This window comes from Phasianus colchicus, chromosome 9 (assembly GCF_987193195.1).
Source record: "Phasianus colchicus chromosome 9, bPhaCol1.hap1.1, whole genome shotgun sequence".
NCBI lineage: Eukaryota > Metazoa > Chordata > Aves > Galliformes > Phasianidae > Phasianus > Phasianus colchicus.
Window position 1 is genome coordinate 11,948,541 of NC_143444.1, and position 15,809 is coordinate 11,964,349.

The 15,809-nt window shown below is 41.2% G+C and overlaps 1 protein-coding gene and 1 long non-coding RNA gene across 17 annotated transcripts in view; one reads left to right on the forward strand and one right to left on the reverse strand.

Moving 5' to 3' along the window:
* LOC116230564 (uncharacterized) overlaps positions 1 to 12,846 on the forward strand; it is a 57,168-nt gene extending 44,322 nt beyond the window's left edge. For 8 of the 16 annotated variants that reach the window (XR_016469135.1, XR_016469144.1, XR_016469145.1 and 5 more), the window contains 2 exons: positions 2,362 to 5,851; positions 8,205 to 11,204. The gene's annotated coding sequence lies outside the window, so the exon portion shown is untranslated. Of the gene's footprint in view, positions 1 to 2,361; positions 5,852 to 8,204; positions 11,205 to 12,077; positions 12,298 to 12,639 lie in introns of those variants that run through there. The other 8 variants (XR_016469141.1, XR_016469138.1, XR_016469142.1 and 5 more) reach the window with 8 other exon arrangements.
* The window catches only part of LOC116230390 (uncharacterized), a 107,669-nt gene continuing 99,307 nt past the window's right edge, over positions 7,448 to 15,809 (reverse strand). Inside the window, exons 9-11 of the long non-coding RNA XR_016469151.1 lie at positions 12,150 to 12,269; positions 9,673 to 9,779; positions 7,448 to 8,371 (exon numbers count right to left, since the gene is read on the reverse strand). This is a non-coding gene — a long non-coding RNA (uncharacterized LOC116230390). The remainder of the gene's footprint in view (positions 8,372 to 9,672; positions 9,780 to 12,149; positions 12,270 to 15,809) is intronic.

Consider the following 15,809-nt stretch of genomic DNA (forward strand, 5'->3'; position numbering starts at 1 on the left):
ACTAAGAGTTTTTCATGAGTTCATAAGAGAGATGGCAAGATTATTAATGAACTAATAGCCATAGGAAAAAAATTATTGCTAACAGTCCCCAAAAATCTAGCAGTTTCACTTCTGGCAGTAAAAATGAGGTAATATAGCAAAATCCCTACTATGAGGAAACATAAGCAGGTTTTTAGATCACAGTTAAGATTCATGTTATATCCCATGCTGTGCTGAAAGGGATATCTTAACCAGTTAAAAACTGCATTTAAAAAAAACCATCTAATTTCTTTGTTTGTTTCTCTTTGTTATACTTTTTTTTTTTTTAATTAAAAAATGTTTTTTATTCCAACACTATATAAACTTTTCCTGTCATACAGATTACATTTTCCTCAGCTTTAGTAATGAAAATAAATGTTAGCTTTTGTTTACAGCCAATTTCTCTTACGGATTCAGAATCAGAGTATATTAATTCTAAATTCAGGGCTGGAATTGAGGACAAGGAAGGCAAAATGAAATACGTTTTTTTCTTCTACTTCGTAGAAATGTTTCTACTCCTTTTCTGTCTTTGAAAATCTTGGTAAATTTCTGTCTTTCAATTAATCTGACACATTTGTTTAAAAAGAACATGTGGCAAAATGAAGAACTTTCAGTTCACATTTCATTTTGCTGTGTTTTCTCACCACCTTTCTGGTTTGGTCAAATATACACTGATCTTTTAACCATCATCTGAGGAAGTTAACAAACTCATAAGCAAGGTAGATGGATGCGTATAAAGCAAGAACCATCAGTCACTTGTTGACAAATCAATCCCAGAGCAAATACCAAAATATTTAATTAAGCATTTAGATTTAGTTCATGTGTTCCTTCTAAGCTAATGGTTATTCATTCAGTCACAAACGACAACGCTTTTTTTCTTACTTAAGTCTTCTCTGGTGGCCTGTAAACTGCACGAAACATTTTCATATAGATGTACAATGTCATCCACTAAAATGTATTTCAACATGTAAGAGTACATTACTTTTCAAAAATGAAGGTGCCCCCTGCTAACCTCCTACAAGAGCTTTTGCATTTCATCTTCAACATAAATTAGTTGTGCTTTAACACAGCCCAAGCTGCACCCAGGATAAGACTGGCTTACAAATGCACTTCTCTTCCGCCTGTTTCATGCATGTATTCAGAGCCGTTCTGTTTCATGTCACCATTTTCTGTAATCGGGACTGCCTTCTTTGGTTACTTAGAGGGGAATTTTATCCCCAAAGCCCCACAACTGATGTTGTTTGTAATGCTACAGCTGTCATGCCATTAAATCAGCTTCCAGGACAGTGACTACTGATGCAATGAGCAGGCAATTTCTGCACTCCCTCAAAATGACCAGGAGAACCAGAGATGTATACTGGAATATATTACCTTATAGCAAATTCAAAGAATGTGAATCTCTCTCATGTTCACAAGACCAAACTCCTTCCCCATAAATGTAGAAAGCTCTTTAGCATTTGGAGAAAATTAAACGAAATACATCTTGCCAACAGCAAATACTCAAAGGACAACTTTTGTTTTAATTACTGTAGACATAGAAAAAGGAGTTATTTAAGGGAGTCTGTCAACTAAAAGCTATATATAACTCCAGAGGAATTCCTTAGTGATTTTCCTGGTTAAACAGATTTCCTTAAGAATACATTTGTTTGCTGCACAGACTGGAATTATTGTAAAATCAAATAGTCATTTTTTCAAAAGTCTAATGTGACTTGCAATGCTAACACAGCACACGCATTCATTGGACAATTTAGGTTTGTCATATTGATCTTAAAAAAATGAGTACACAAAGCCAATGTTTTTATCTGCTGAGAAAAAGGGCACAATGAAGTGTTAACCACTGGAGTTGAAGCTCCTTTCCTCTCATTGATTTCAGTAAGCATTTTTTCCAGATCCAAAGGCTTTCTGTTATGTTCAGTGGTATTCCATTCAGGGCTGTGATATCCACTGAAGCCAAAGAACAGCAGTTTGATCCCTTCAGAGACTCCAATTTCAGCTAAATAACCCAGTGGGCTGTTCTCTGAATGAGCATTGCAGAGTATGTACCAGCAGTAAGGGTACTGCTGAGCTGCAAGTGATCTGAGAGGTGCTTCAGAACAAGGAGAGCAACAGACCAAAGTGCACACAGTCCTAATTTTGTGCTATTATGAAGGCACGTATTCAGTTTTAACCTTTTGCTTCCTTCCAGATTTTGGGATGAACTTATTCAGCTTGACATTCGCCTTAATTTATTTCATAATATTTATGTCAAAATTAAATTTTAAAAAATGCTGTTCTGGTAATCACCTTTGCAAAGATTTACAGTTTATATACAATATATAATTGAATGCTACTTTTATTTTATAGCACGGTGCCAGTCTGCGCTGTTGTGAAAGACCTGTGAATAAATATTCATAGGGATGAATTCAGAGGGGATGGGCAACACAGACTGAGGAAAAGGAGCCCAGAGAGTCTGCATTAAGGTAAATCATGAAAAGAGGAAACAGAAGAGGAAAAGCAGCTAAGTGAAAGGTATGTAACACCTAATCTAAAGCACATTTCTCTCTCCTTCAGCACATACAAAACTTTTACCACTTTCTTTTTATGGTTATTGAATGCCCACATTACCTGAAAGTGGAATTTATTGTGCTGAGTCTTAAACTCCAAGTCTTACAAATATTTACAAATATTTATTATCTGCAATCTACATAATCAGCTCTTACACTACCACTGAGTTCATCCCATTGTCTCCCAAGACGGTTACCACGAACATATGTCAGAATATATGTCAGCCTCAGAAATACACATTTGTACTAGAGTGACTATTTCTTGTTCCTTATTCCCTTGCCTCTGTTTCAAATGTATGTGTATGTTTGCTTAGAACTTAGCTTCTGAAACAGAAGGACAAAATGAGTGATTCTGACAGCTGTGAAAAGATTTCCATAATACAGAAAATCTAAATGCCTCTTCAATCACTTTCTCAATGAAAACATCCCAGGATCAAAGAAATCCAGGGAAAGAGAAAAGATTAACCTAGAAAAGGCAAATAAGCAATTCAAGTGAATAAAGCTGGGTTTGTTGCTTCCTGCTTCAACAGTGCCCAACAAGATCTGGGCCACAGTGCTACAGCTTTCACACGTATGCAGGGTGGACACAGCTCTCCTACGTGCAAACAGTGCATCAGCTTGTGTGAAGTGAATCAGAGCCAGCACAATTGTTTGAAGGAGGGATGCACAGTTCCTGGCAGCTCAGAAGTGCCTTTTCTCTCTGGTTTCATGCAGCTGACATACCAAGCAGAGGCGCCAGAGAGAACATGGCGCTGTTATGGAAATAAATGACTTTGCAGACCCAACGGAAGGAGGTGGGAGCAGAAAGCATCCTCACCCCCCGCCCCGGCAGCTGCGTAAATCTGTCCCTGCCAGGCGAGCTCCGGGAGGTGCTCATAGGCCGCCTCCCCGGGAGTCAGTGAGAGTTCAGGTGCTTACTGTGTCATCAGGCTTGACCTTCAGATGCGACACTGCCAGGACGTTTGTTTTCCCACAGCAGTGATTGCTTCAGTCAATTATTATTGCCCATCCTAGAGTGCAAACACATAAGGACTTGATTTACAGTGCAAAAATATACATCCTGAATTTGCTTCCTCTTTTGTTTTTGGACTGTCGTAGCATCTCCACCTTAAAGAGATGACAGCAAATTACTTCATAGGTAAATATATCTATGTATAGGGAAGGATAAATAGCAGTCATTCAGGTCACTGTGGGATGAACGTTCAGTATAGCTTCGGATCACTTCTATCAGACGTGACTATATATTTTAAGCTTTTTGTTTTAAAATTTTTATTCTTTCTGCTTTTCTTTGAAGAAATCATCATTAGCAAATTTCTCAATTTGGAAATCTAACCTCTAAATCCATTTTAACACAGATTTAAGATTGTGCATTCAGTTCTTTAAGCAATGTTTAGGTATTACCAATATACTGAAAGATAGATGAGACAGCCTCATGGTAATACAGCTTTTAACCTTTCCTCTCCTCTACCATGACGGGGGAGAATTACAGTAAATGATGGTTACCTTGTCTGCAGTATGGACAATTGATTTGACCTCACTGCATCTGATGCTCTAATGGACTTTGTGGCTGAATCCCTGGAGATATAAAATATGTCCAAGTGAATTGGGGCAGGTTAAAGAACGGACCTGCTTTTCATGGCTGGCTCAAGCTATAATAGATCTCCCGGTTGTTCTGAGAAGAAGATTAAAAATGATCAATATCCAAATCATTAAAAAAAAAAAAAAAGTGGTGGTTTCTGTAAATCTACTGTAGGTGGGTTTTTTTTCCTACTAAACACCGAAGGGGGGTGTCTGGGTTGATAACATGAGTTTCTATTACAAACGTTTACTTCTGTTTACTCTCTAGTAGCATGTTCCTTTTTATATTAAGAATCAGACACACAGATGGCGTGATTCAGCACTGCTTTCCTGAAGTCATACTTGTTTACACCATGAAGAGTCAGGCCCTAGGTCTATTTAATATAGATAAAATAACAATACTGTAATATATTTCCTGAAGCAGAAAATAAAATCAAGGACAGATTTCAGAGAATGATGGCAACTGTGACTGTCCTCACAGTTCTGCTAGCCACAGTGTCTAAGACAAAAATAAAGGTCTAATTTAGTGAGGGAAAAAGAAAAAAAGATTTTCCTTGACTGCTCTGAGTCCTTCATTTGGCAAAGTGCAATTCAACATCTTGTTTATCCTTTCCCACCCTCTAAGGAACATGTCTCTGCTCTTTTCCCACCAGTACACAACTGAGCTCTGTCCAGCCCCTGGAGCAGCCAGGAGAAAAGCTTTCATGCCCCACAGCTGGGAGCTCACCCACAGACCTTTTTCTCTACATACAGCAGGAATGGGCCAGGCAACTTCATTGGGCTTATATGTATATGCTTATATGCTTAGCTTCCTGTAAAACCCAAACATTAAGAAGACAGATCTACAGCTGATCCATTTGAGGCGTGCATGTACTGGTTTGTGCACTTACTGAGTAAACTTGAAATGCAGAGGAGCCCAAATCTTTATTCTGGACAGTTTGAGGTTGTTTGGATCTGACATTTCTGTGTGTTCACTGACAGAAATAAGCTCATTATGAAGTTGTGTTGGAAGATGGATGCCCTTTTTCCAAGTTTTGAGAAGTGTCTAGGCAGAGTAATTGGACTGCCCTATCTCAACTGCATTAGATAAATTGAGTGAATGTGAAAAATCTTCATTAGAAAGGAAGAAATACGTGTTTTTAAGTGCTAAGGCAATTCCACATAACATTATGGTTTGCATGTATGCCCATAGTACACAAAGAGATTCATGCAAATGTCCAAAAATTGAAAAGGCTTTAAATGTATTTTATCTAATTGTTTGTTGAACAGTATTTACCTTTTGCCTTTCACAGGTTGTTTTGAAATCTGAATGTGTAATAACATCTCTGAATATTTTAATTTAAGCTAATGTGCTATTCCTTTATGTAAAAAGTATTTTGAAACTCTTTGCTGAATACTCTGAGATTGTCCATACTCTGTGGCTAACACTGAGCAGAATGCCTAGCATCCGTGCATAGAAGAGGGAACAACTGCTGCCCCTCCGATCGGCTATTCTTGTATCTGGAAACATTGTCAGGTGCTACAAGCATCACGCCATCTGAAAGGCCAAAGTTGAGTACTACGTTATTGGAGTAGATGACACCTTATTCTTATTCTTCAACAATTCTAACAACTTAGAGTCCCTCGTTGTCCCTTTATGAACACAGATGTCATTGTGAGGGGGGGACAGCCAAAATGACAAGAAGGTGACCTGTCAGTGAACTCAGGAGCAGGTGAGGCCTGTCAGCTTCTAATTTGAAACTGGTGTCAGTCCTGAGGAATGGCTGGTATAATCACATTTGTAACTGATATCCTATAAACGCTGCAAACATTCACAGTGCGCCTGTTATGAGTAATATGAAATTAACAATTCATGTTTATGACACAAGACACCAACTGAATCAAGTAGGTCTCCGTAACTGGATCAGCTCCGTCTGTCTTCTAGAGCAGAGCATTGAACTGCTTCAGCCAAGCCAAATTACTGTGTGCTTATGTTACAATAGGCATTGTATTTATTTTGAAGACAAACTTTTGTAACTAGGTGTAAAGCGAGGACTTCAGAACTAGCTTCTAGCTCAAGTAATTGCATATAAAACTCCTCTTGCTCGAGCCCAGCTATTAAGATGTTCATGACTTTTAAGTTAGAGTTTGGGACCTAACAAATCACATGTTGTATCTCACATTTTCTGAATAACTGAAGGGAAGGCTCTGTGTAAATCTTCTCTCTCAGACACATAAATTACCAGCTGCATGAATACTGCCATTAAGACATGCAGACAAGTGCAAGGGGTGGGGACAGGGCAGGATGCCCAAAAGAGGTGGAGTTTTTAGAGAAAACAAGGCATTTGCTCACTGAGTAATTTATGCCTAATCTGCCTTCACTGTAGCTGAGCAAAAATGAACACCATGAGGCAGTGTGTCAGGCGCTCTCATTTCACTACCATCGAGGCATTTTTCTGCAAATTCAGTCATTTCCACCTGATTTTTTTATTAGGAAAAGTCAAAATCATAGTATGTGAAGCTAAGATTTGAATTGAAGTTGCATTCCAGGATAAACTGAAGCTCAAGTGCATTTCTCATTTCAAGACAGCAAAATCTCACAATCCTTTGCATAATTATTTTCAATCCAAACTGACAGAAGCCCTAAAGTTCAGTTCCTTTCCCAATTGCACTGCTGCTGAGCTTGGTGCGTAGATTAGAAGGTCCTTTCCAATGAATGCAAAATAAAAGAAGAACCAGACAAAGAATCTATTGCAATTATTACACTGGAATTTAGTTAGTGGAGCTGAAAAAATGTGAGTCCAAATCCCAACTAGCTAGTGGAGCTTTCTGAGCAGTTCTGTACAGCTTCATATAGGCAATCCAGTGGAGCTAACAGCCTGCTGTAGCACTCTTTAGTGGTAGACAAATAACACTCATTTCCATTTTCTACAGAAGAACTGCACCCCACAAAGCTTCAGCAATGTAACCAAGGCCAGGTACAGCATTTCAGCTGTGGTTCAGACACTGACAACCCTTGTCCTCTGACCCAGCACTGACACATCACGCTTCTAACACTGCCTAGTTCAAGTTGCTGGCCATGAATACCACCTAATTAGCAAAGTAAAAGTATGATTTTGAAACCAACCTACGAAACTCCACTGTACCTAAGAAAAGGCCTAGCTCTAAATTTCACAATCACACTCCACCACCCAAAAACTCACCTGTGAGAAGCATCCTTGACCTTCAGGAGACAGGGCTGGAAGCTGCACTCCACTGCAGCTGATGCAGTCACCTCTCAATGTGTAGGACTTCCCACTTTACTCCAATGGCACAGCACAGTTGTTCAGTGTTTGGATAAAGTACTGTATGGGAATTGTTGAGTCAAGGCCTGAACCACTGATTGATCACCTGAAGGAGTGGAACCTGGCTCTACCTCTCTTAGACCCCACTTAAGGGCTGACTAGCACTAGCAAAGGATCTCTTTCTGGAGATCCCTCCTCTGTGGAGCTTTTCATTGCAAGGCTAAATTTTTGGATACAGGTGAGCATTCCTTCCCTGTTTGTTCCTTTGTTGTCTCGCTACGGTACTCTTTCCAACTGTACTTTGTTGACTGTACAAGTACAGAAAACTTTGGTAGCTAGTCAGAGCTTTTCTAGAACCTGGTAACATATGTTTTAGTTATCCTCCTACTTATACAGGTATAATTATTAGAATTCCCCACATGGTTTATGATGAGAGCTGGCCCTGTGTAACAAGGCCCAGCACAACATCGGTTCCTGCAGCAGCAGGTCAGCTCCAGGGGCTGATGGGCAGTGGCACCACCTCACACAGCTCCCAGAGCTGGTGGGGCACAGTGCCTCTGCTGCTTTGCTGCTGTAGCTTACCTGTAGGAGCCTTCAAAATCACTGGTTGTATAAAATGCTCCTCTGCCAAATTGGTTATGGTTTTGATTGTTGGCTGTAAATGTCCATTATCTTTTGATTTCCTAGGTAAGCAAGCTCGTGTGTGTTTACGTCTTCTACGGCTTTCATTAGAGTGACACTAAGATCTGGTATAAGATCAGAACAGAGGAACTTATGATTATTGATTAAAAACTAATCTTAGCTTCCCACAGATCTTCATTGTGACCCTGAGCAGCTGGCACCCCTCAGCTCAGCCCGTTACCTGCAAGGATCCTGGGAACACATGGCACTGGCCACAGCAGTGCTGAAGAAAGGAGGCTGTAGTGTGCAATTCTGAGCTCCTGCTTCCAGTGCTGGGCCCACGTGAGGCTGCCAGAAAACCAAAAGAAAAGATGAAGAAAAAAAAAGTCAACAAAAAACTATTATCTTTTCTCAAAAGCAGAAAGTGGAAGAATGAGAATCTGGCCTTTGTGGTCAGAGAAGACTGATCTGAAGATCTTGAGAAAATTCCCCATACATAGCAAGAAGCAGCAGAGCACATTTGTTTTCATGTCAGAATTTGGTAATATTTTGAGCACTGAGGTCCTGCACTTCCTCTTGACCTCACAGCACCACTTTCTGCTCATATAATTAATACTGGAGAAGCTACTATTCCCACCAACTTTCGTTTTGAAGATAAACAAAATCACTCCTTTCAGGGTAATCTTGAAGAAATGAGTAAGTGGCAAACTTAAAAGCAGGCTTATCCAGTGAAGAGATGTTGGAGGGAAAATGGGAATATAAATGTATGGTCCAATTTTAATTTTATTCATTTCTAGTACATTGGAGTAGGCAGAATTGGAGTAGGAAAAAAGGAAGTTGACTTTTGGGGTCTTTTTTCTATATCCTGCTGAATGGAGAGCATACATATAAGCTCGCTGTGTGGGAGATGGTACTCGAGCATGAGGTATTTCTCTGACCAGCCTGAATCAAGGGCTTGAGCAGCCTGTATCTCATCCAGCTCCTATAACTGTTGTGTTTTGGGGATTTTATCCCAAACTTCATGAATATTTAGCAAGGCTTCTGAAATAAACTGGCACTAGCAGTATACACTGAGACCATGAACCACTGATTGGGGAACTAGTCTGGTTCAAATCCTTGCTCTGCTCAATTCCTTTGCAGGTTTAGTGATGAGTTCATAAATAACAGCTCTTTGCTGACTGTATGGCTCCCATACACGAGTGCCCTAATCACTGAAGATTTTTTTTTTCCCCTCTATACAGAAATTCCATCTGCTTGAGAACGTTTCCTCTCAAAACCAATGCATTTACAAGGTTAGTGCTAGTTTTGGTGACTCAGTACTTTCTTTAAAAAGAATACCACAGTATTTCAGTCAAAACCCATAATCAGCATGAACTCAAATGGCACAGATTCCTAAGCCCTTGGCTGCATGGCAGCCTGCGTGCAGCCCTGGGACAAGTTCGAGTGCTGCAGCAGTGACCAACAAAAAAGCCTTGAAGCAGAAAGGCAGCATTAAAGCCATCCACTAAGCAGTGTTTATATTTACTGTGAGGTGAATTACAAAACTCCCTGGCAGTGTTTGAAATTTGAGGGCCTAGGAGAGCCATCTGGGAATGGTACCTCAGACACAAGCTGTTATAACAGTAGCAAAATTGATGGCTGCATCTTACCTGCTGGAGCCCTTCTTCTCCTCCTACTTCCCCAGGAATCAGCACAGCAGAAGCAGTGGGATGCCCACGACTCACAGCCTGTCCTGTTTCTTCTCACTGGTGCAGTCCTGCAGAAGGACAATATAGATTTATTCAAAGGAGACAGTATGGAAGCAGACCTGGATGCATGTGACAGAGCTGGAGGCATCCCAGTGTAATTAATGAGCAGTGAAACAAGTAGTTACTTATGTTGCACATTTCTAATGAATGGGAATTACTCATGTCTTTGATTCTTAGGTGGCTATTTATGCTGCTTATCTGATATCTGAAAGGAAACTGTACTGAATATTTTCTAGTCCAAGGAGGACTGGGTGGCTAAAACAAGATCTAACTTGTGCTTTTGGCAAAACATTAGGAAACTAGTTTCCAATTTTGGAAGTGTCTGGATGTAGTTTTCCATACTTCTTTCTTTCTTTGAGTTTTCCTGACTTCAGTCAGGAGGTGAAATGCCAGAAATACCCAGAGACAACATATCTAACAAGACCGCTCCCCCACGGGCGTAGCAGCCCGCCGGGTGTTTTTCCAAACCACCCCTGAACTCTGAACCTCCAAATCATTCACAGATCTCTTCCACTGGGAGATGAAACCACATCGCTGCATGGCTGCAGGAAGGAGCGTGGTGGGGAGCCGTGAGGAAAGCTGTACTTTCCATTGCCTTCCTGAGCTGGGATGAGTGGTGGCCACGCTCGCTGCATCAGCCTCTGCTCGTGCTGGGCGCTGTGAGGGATATGCACGAGCTGAGCAACATTAATTCTGTGGTCACCCAGAGCGTGAGCACTGCCCTGTTTCTGCTCCAGCTGAGGCCTGAATGGAGCTTAGCTGGGAGAGGCCTCCATTTCCCATTGCACGATGGTATTTTGTATTAGACACTAAAGCCCTCTGTCCCTGATGATAAGCTGGTTTTTATTATGAAATATAACAGCTGTATTTTACACAGCTCTTCTGTACAATGCAATTTACAGAGTTGTTCTGGTGGCTCTGTCATTGACAGGGTGCCCTTTAAAGCAGGACTTGTAGCACACCGAAATTTTCATGATTCTAAGCTAGTGGGAAAAGAAATATTTCGATGGCTGAAAATTCCAGTTAGGTAACTATTATTGAAGTGTATACAAGATTGCATGTCAAAACATTTTTATTGTTAGCTGGTAGGGATCACATTGACTGACAGCAGCAGTTTAACAACTGAACCACAGCACAGTTTGTTATTGTACCTGTTTCTCTGTAGAACAGCTCTATATTTTAGCAGCTGCTATCATTTTTAAGTTACGAAGCCTGTCTTTAGAAATGCATGTTCCCTCTCTCCCACTTTCAGTACCTTTACCAAGTTGATACAAGTGGGTAATAAAAGGAATTTAAAGTGCTTTAATTTTGTCTTGTTATTAAGTGGCCATGGTAATGTAATGCCATATAACATTACAAATACATACGGGAAATACAGCTGAAGTGAATATAGAATCATTGGGAGGAGGGGGGTGTTAGGTTAGGTTGGTGGGGGCTGCTTGTGGGGGCTTTTTTTCCTTTCTTTGGGGAACGGGAGGTGGAGGGTGGTTAAGATAAGACCCAATTGTGTTCCTATAATTATCCAGTTAATTGAGACACTCCAAACAGAGGATTAAGTGGAAAGCAGAGTTCTGCATCAAGCTGAGATATTAAAAGGTAAACCACTTGACAGAGCAGAAGAGAGACAGTCAACTTACAGCAGCACAGTAGTTTTTCTCACAAAAAAAGTTGCCCTTAAATCCCCCTGGCATTCCTGGCACTGACTTAGGCTGCACAAGCAGCCCGCAGGCGCACTCCACTAGGTGGCGGGCCAGGCGCTGCCTGCGCTGCAGGGATGGCTGCTGGCTTCCCTCAGCTGCTGCCTGACGCCTAGTGCACGTGTTCTCTATTATGCGTGTGCTCACTATTCGTGATTTGATTGTTATCCTTACATTAAAATATTACCTGCAATCACACAGCCGTCCTGAAAAATCCCGAATTCTTTCTTTTGCCTTGAGATTTTGCAAGCCACGTGTGTGGCTACTTACCAAAAAGTCTTTCATATGACCATATTTGGAGGTGGAAGTAACTCCGATCTGCTGCTATGGGCTGCTATAGCATCTGCATATATATCTTACTATTTTAAAGCTGTCCCCCACCTCCCCCCCAAAAAAGGTTGTTTTCAATGTTCTTACAGTCTACCGCACATAAATATCACAACTGTAAAGCACAATATTTGAAAGCTACAGAAATACTTGAGATTGGACATTTCTGTTTAGATGGGTGTACTTGTACTTGTTCAAGTAGGATGCTTTCTCAGGCAGTGATGCTAACTATGCTGCCGGCATCGCGCCCATGCCGGTTCTTGCTTCTGTCTGTTCACACAGATAACTGGGTGCACAGTGGCCGTGACACAGGGCTGAGCTGCACATCAGAGGTGCAGCAGCTGCTGGGCTCACCTGAACGTGTTCCCGCATGCAGTGCCCTGCTGGCACTCTCACCGTTCCACACAATGTCTGCCTTTCACCCGACATCGCACTTCAACACCACGGCGTGGCTGCAGCAGCTGTTGGCTGTTGCTGGAGGACAAATAAGGAAAGGAAATGGGTAAGGAGGCGGTGAGCAGAAAAGTAAAGTGGTCTCAAATAAGGAAGCCCTTTATTTTCCATTTGTCTTTGAAAACTGATGAATGTTCACCAACTTACTTGCATAGCTTTCACACGAAAGAACTGACTGTTTTGAAAAGGAATGCAAAGATTCACTGTTGGGCAGAGAGATTTCAAAGCAGTGAAACTGCTTGGCTCTTAAAAATGTTTTTTAAAAGTAACACTAAAAACTATAATAGGTAGCAGCACAAATAAGACAGCATTAATGAGTACAGTCCTTGCTGGTAAACCACTGCTGTGCTTTTGAAGTAAAAATGTCAAACTGTTTTTGTTTGTTTGCTAGGAGTCCATCTCTGGCTTCCTCTTACTTTCATTTGAGTGGGATTTGGATTCTGCCTGTCACTGTGAAGTAGATTGGAGAAGAGTACTGTCAACACAGATGAAGATTCAGTTTGAATAAAATTAAAATAATTAAGTTCTATTCAACATCATTTTGGCTCTGCTTGAGTTGCCAAGACTCCTTACACAATTTGGGATGGGGGTTGGGGTTTTTTTGGTTGACTGTGATTTCCTTGGTTGGAATGCTATGTCCAAAACCACCATGCAGGAGAATGAAGGTCTTCCACCCAAGGGCAACATCTATTATCTCCACATTCGGGATATTGTGTCCAAAACAGGAGATACCAGCTTTGGAGGAACGCGATTTCAGAGTATTAAGCAGTTCCAAAGACCACTTGGACTTGATCTCCAAATGCCTGTGATAGATACAAGCCTTGAAAGTGACCCTCGACACACTGGGAATGTCTGTGGAAAAAGCTGAAGCACCCAGGGGGTGTGTATCCTTGACTGTGCTGCTGAGTCAATTCATTACAGTGCTCTAAATGAAATGAAGCTTTGGTTAATGTAGGAGAAGAAAAAATAGTACTAAGGTTGACAGTTCGTGAACATGTATGTTAAACATATATACGTATATATAGCGTACATATACGTACATATAGCACATTACATACACGTAATTACATTACATAGCACGTACATACACGTACATATAGCACGTCCCTATACAGCAGGAAAAGAAAAGGAGTTAGAGGAGAGCAATTTTATATACTAGTGCCTATTATCTGGGCAGAGCAAGGAGCTGAGGAGACATATCCAGGAGCAGCCCACAGCTCTGCAGCTTTGGTCATGCTGCCAGCAGCCTGCTGGTACAGCCACGCCACACTGACACACTACTGCAGCCCAGCAGGCTGCCAGGGAACTGCTGTGGGAGCTGGCTGGGGCAGCGACAGAACCCAGCCAGCTCCCTGCCATCAGCAGCAAGCTCAGCAACACACTGAAGCTGGCTGAACTTACACCTTGGGATGGTTCAGCGTCACGTGCTCAGAAACAAGGAGACTGCTAGACTGTCCCAGCAGCACAGAAATGCCATATGGACCTGGCAGAAGTGTGAATTTTGTCTCAATTACAGATGATCCTAGCACTGTGCAAGCAAACACGCTTAATGAAAGGTAGGGACAGTACATTTTTGGCCTTGTTTAGGCATCAACATTTGGGTTTTTATGGAAAAATGCTTCACAGAAACAAAGATATGATTTAGCTTTTCCTACCTCTCTTCATTTCAAAATTTTCATTCCTGAACTTGCATAAACTGTGACACCCATTTCAAGCCTGAACAGTCACTGTGGCTCATCTACTGTATAAATGCTTGCAGATCACACTGTGCTGTGTGATGTTTTTTCACAGCATTTAGAATGTGCAGCTGCATATGGGAATGTGGGAGGGGTCAGCATTGAAGGGGTTCACATTTAGCACTGCCTACTGGAATCTCAAAACTAAAAATGAGCCAGAGGAGAACAGCAGCACTTTGCCTTCCATTCACTTATGGTCAACAAGCAATTCCAAGGATCTACATCTGATTTCACAATTCTACACAAGCACCTCTGCAAATCTCTTTCAATCCACAGCAATAAATTTGTAGGCACCTGATGATTGGACTGAGATCTGAAATGAATATTTACTTTGGTCCATGAGGCATGTACCGACTATCTATAAGCAGTAACCTAATCAAAACTATCCACGGATTTGAAGAATTCTGTTTGAACAGAACAATCACAAGATATATAAGCATTCTTAAGTTTTTCTGCATCTCACTGATTTCAGTACAGATAGTCAAATTGAAGTTAGATCTGTGAATGCTTGTCCTTATTGTATTATCGCTACAGACACTAATGCGCCGAATGATTTAATAGTAAATAGACATTAGGAGCGTGAATTTGAAACCAACACAGTTAATTTATGTGAAGCCTACAGCAACTTTGTGATCACAGTTAACAAACCCAGAGTTTTCACCAGCAAGACAGACACCCAGGTCACTCAGCTGCTATGGCTGGTTTGTTTGTGATTTGCCTTGTGAATTTGGAATGCATGCCACAGCACTCAGTAGTCACATTAGCAATAACTTCTGGGACAATCTGTTCATCAGATGACAGACTCAAACCACATAAGAAGCCTCAATCTTTTTGTCAAAAAGCAATTTTGGACTTTTTTTCTAAGGGCTGGGTTCTGTATGAAGTTCTTGACTAAGAATAGCTCACCCTGCCTGTCCAACCCATGGGCTGGGGCAGTGCTGTGAGTGGCCCCATACAACCATCCCCACACAGCTCTGCCACTCACCCGCTGACCCAGGCACTCCCTGCTATTCCATCCATGCAGTACTGTTATCCCGTATCCCTGCAAACATATTGGGCAAATTCATCTTTTTTTTTTTTTCTTTTTCCAAATGTCACAGATATCTTCCCTGTTATTTAGACAGAAAATAACAGACACACACTGATGTGGATGTAGCTGTCTGTATTGCTTCTGAATACCTCAAGCAGCACCCCATAGGGTTATGCATATGCCAGTCCTTATCTTTTTTTTATTTTTGAGTGCAACATGAATTTGGGTGTAATCAAGCTATGGTGAGATCCCCTTGCAATCAGAGGAGCAAGATTAAATATGGCTGTATAATCCAGCATTGATCCACTGAGAAGTGGGCAGTCTGGACCACAGGTAAGTGTGATGTCAGTTTCTGTGCTATGAGTAATTATGTGCTCCCCCCCCATCCCCCACAGAGGTTACCCATACTGTCCAGAGCTGCCAGCACTGGATTTAGCTTAAGATCCAGGTTTAGTTCCTCTTAGAATTAAATCCAAACTTGTATTTCATATCAAAGCATGTAATCCCATTAACAATCCTAGCTGTATGGAACAAATAAGTATAATCTTACTGGTATTTAAAAAAAAAATAATTAAGTGTTCTTTCACCTTCACAGGAAATACTTGTCTTGTGATTGTGCTGGTACATGCTCCTGATCATTCTGCAAGGTTGCAGTGTAGACTGTGGGTCTTAGAAAACCAATCTCCAGTCAAAGGGTCCCATCATTGATTTAACAAGAAAATGACATTTGTCAGAAGGTCATGCAGCCAAACTTGCCCCTTGTAGATACAAGAAGTGAGTGCTGTATTAACAGCT